The 3,883-nt window shown below is 29.9% G+C and overlaps 1 protein-coding gene across 1 annotated transcript in view; it reads left to right on the top strand.

The window, feature by feature from the left end:
• Positions 1–3,883, top strand: part of LOC108756960 (thioredoxin domain-containing protein 17-like) — a 6,009-nt gene that overhangs the window by 744 nt on the left and 1,382 nt on the right. The window lies entirely within an intron of this gene.

Genomic DNA, 3,883 nt, shown 5'->3' with positions numbered 1-3,883 from the left:
GGGGGGGGGGGGTAATTGTGCGCATGTGTTTAAAGTGCGCATAATTATCTCACACGCATTTATGAAGCATTTATGAACGCATGATAAGAAATAATACGTGGTTCCTTTTCGTTTTCACATAAATAATATTAAAATACATAACTTTATATTCAGATAATAACGTCACTTAACTTCCTGTGACGACAAAGTTTTCGTGTAACAACACAAGTTTATATCCTCACTTTTAATGTGAGTTAACAAGACTCACACGATTTCGAGCTTGAGCAGATTGTAGGTAAAAATTCGATTGAATCTTGTCAGAATGAAAAGAAACGTGCATTTAACTGAGTTACATCACAAATGAGAATTATCTAAGTTTAGGGTAAATGAAAGACAGCTATAGTTTAATTTTTTTAGATGCCTCGTTATTATAAAAGAACATCAGATAAGAATAATTGGACTGAGGAGACCTTAAAATCAGCGATTTATGCTGTGAAAGTCAATGGGATGAAAATCAGGGCTGCTGGGCGAAAATTCAATATTTCGGTATCAACTCTTAGAAAGCGATTGAAAGAAAGTTCAACAAGTTATGTACCATTGGGTCGAAAACCAATATTTATGGTTGATGAAGAGAAAGAATTGATAAATCATATCTTGAACCTAGCAAAACTATTTTATGGACTTACTCCACATCAGCTTCGTAGAATTGCTTTCGACTTTGCTGAGGCAAAACATGTTAACCTAATACATTTATAATAACAAAACGATTCAACTAGCTGGCAAAGATTGGCTATATCTGTTTCTTTAGCATAACTCGGAAATAACCCTAAGACAACTAAAAGGGACGAGTCTTAACAGAATTAATACATTTAATAAAGAAGAAGTTACTCAATTTTTTTCCAATTTACAAGAAGTCATGGAAAAGTATAGATTTCCTCCAAATAGTATCTTTAACATGGATAAGACGAGCAATACAATGGTTAAAAAAGTCCAAAAATATATGGCGCAAAAGGGACAGAGAGAATTGAAACAGCAACATTAGGTGAAAGGGGCGAACCATTACAGCAGTGTTTTGCGTGAATGCATCTGCAACATACATACCTCCAATGATAATTTATCCGAGAGCACAAATGAGTACGCAGCTACAAAAGAATGGGCCTGTTGGAGCGATTTATGCCTGTTCTAAAAATGAATGGATAAATAAGGGATTGTACTTGGACTGGTTACATCATTTTAAGAACTGTGTTAAACCAACTTGCGAAGACCCTGTACTTCTGATAATTGATAATCATACAAGCCACATTTCGCTTGAGGTTTTTGATTTATGTAAATCTAGTTTTATTACTGTACTTTCTCTCCCCCTTCACACACATCTCATCGAATTCAATCTTTAGTCTTGATATTTTTTGGCCTGTTGAAGAACGCTTTATATAGAGAATATGATTTATATTTAAAATCGACTGGTCATAAAAAAATAACCAAGTATGATCTTGCAGAGTTGTTAAATAAGGTTTTAAAAGTAGCTTCTATCTGAGAAAGGCATATCTGGCTTTCGTACAGCACGTATTTACCCTCTAAACCCTGATAGGTTTGACGAAAATGATTTTGCTCCATCAGTTGTTCAAGAAGGACCTTTTACTGAAGTCGTCTTCGAATAATCAAAATTCAAATTCCATTGAAACTATCAATAATATAGATAATTTGCCTAGTTCTTACAACAATGAGTCAGAGGAAAATCCAATATCAAAATCTAGTACTTCAAAGACTCCTGATCAGGTTAAAATTACTGATATTTCACTAATTTTTTTGAGAAAACCTCATGTGGCAACGTGATTCTCATTCAGAAATTTTAACTACCCCAAAAACAAAAATTACAAGACAAATTGAAAAAACAGAAAAAGGCCCAAGAAAAGAAGAAGCAGAATATCGTAAAAGCAGTTACAATGAAAACTGAAAAATGTAAAATGTAAACAGAAAAACAACATTTTTGTAATCGTCATATTTTTAAGAAATTTTGTCATTTTAATTATTTTAAAACTTGATTTTATTTTAATCATCTTTGTTTATGTTATTAAGAATCCATTAATATAAATATTTATGCAATAAATACAAGAGTAAAGAATCGGGGGTGTGTAATATAAAAAATGTTAAGCGATTATTCTTTGTTTTTTTTACTTTCGTTTATATAAAATCTTTTAATGTTTGTAAAACATTAAAAAGTACTCATTAACCTTTTTGTCAATATTAAATAAAATAAAATGTTTATGTCTAGAAAAAATGTTGATATCTAATAATTTTTGTTTAGCGCATTATTGCCCGATTTATGCGCACAATTATCCAGCGAGGTGAGGAATTGTGCGTATTTGCCTCATGTCACTTTATAAATTAATCTGTAATCTACTATATTAATAAGTTAAGGTTATGAAAGTAGACTAATGAGGCTCCTTTTCTCTAAAATTCCGATTTCCCAACTGCATTCCATTCGTTGTAATATTAATTCTTGCTAAGATGTGCACAATTCCTCCACTTTCTCCTATCAGATCTTTTTGGATAGCCAGAGCTGTTGGAAGCGAATTTTGCAAAATATCTATTGTAAATTTTCTCAGCAGCCTGAATGGCGGAATGACGTCAAAAGAGATGATGACGTTTAGTAGGTCAAAATAGACGTCACTGTTTGAACGTCATTAAGTATTGATCAGATTTAATGCTTCCTCTATAGTTATTATTGACGCAAGAAGTGTCATGTAAGCGTTAGTGAATTAAATTAAATTTTAAAACACCTGTTGTTTTAAAATCGGATTAAACTAGTGTTTATATGACATCGTTTATTTGATTAGCGTTTGTATATTTTATATCGGTTAATACTTGTATGGATATTACAAAACTTGATTAATAGTGACATCTAAACGTAATCACGTCATAATGACGTCTAGTAGGCTAAAATAGACGTCATTACATTGTATTTTGATGTTGCTCTATTTGGGAGAATGTTAGCAAAAATATGACAAAAGATGCTTCATTTAGTAACACAAATCAACACAAACATTATTTTATTTTTCTTAATATTTAGAGAGTAATAAAAATAGAAAGATATTTGTATTGATTTGTGTGCGGGGAAATGGAAAGCATCCAATGTTGACTTTCACCGCAGAAATGGAAAAAGTCTTATACATTTATATTCAAATACATCCAAATGTAATTTTAAAATTTCTTATCGAAGTATCACTTCTAGAAAATTAAATAGTAATGAAATGCAAAAATTTAATATCCGAAATGATATAAAACTATACAGTCGAATACAGCATTTTTGCTGTGCATAACCGTGTCGATTTGTGTTATAGTTGGAAAATACAGAATCATACACTACGTTTCACAATGTCGTCTGTATATGTTACTGGAAAACATTCAAAATCTGTCAATAATATTATGGTAAATTAATTGCGGAATTCAAGCAGAATTTGCTATCTCTTAATATTATTTGAATTATATATTTCATTAACCACTGCATGTTCTAAAAACTAAGTTCAATATTAAGTTTAATATTAATCAATTTCTAAAATACAGGAAATATAATAGGAAATGATGATTGTAATGAAACGATGCATAAGATATCTATTTCCGTAAATAAAAAACTATCAGTTACCTGGATCTATAACGATTTTGTACTAATTTTTGTACAATTCATCATTTAGGAATATCAAAGTACAAATATGAGATTAAGAAATTTAGTTGAAAGATCTGTTTGAAATATTTTATTAAATATTATATTTTCGTTAATTAATTTTAAGTTATTAATTTTTTAATTATTTTTATGTATATAATACTAAAAAGGAAAAAATGCAAATATGTTGATACAATTGATTTTAAGTAATCAGTGCATTTAATTAGAATTTTTCATTTTCTT

The sequence above is a fragment of the Trachymyrmex septentrionalis genome, unplaced genomic scaffold (genome assembly GCF_001594115.1).
Source record: "Trachymyrmex septentrionalis isolate Tsep2-gDNA-1 unplaced genomic scaffold, Tsep1.0 scaffold131, whole genome shotgun sequence".
NCBI lineage: Eukaryota > Metazoa > Arthropoda > Insecta > Hymenoptera > Formicidae > Trachymyrmex > Trachymyrmex septentrionalis.
Note: the sequence above shows the minus strand (reverse complement) of the source record. Positions and strands in the feature narration are given on the sequence as shown.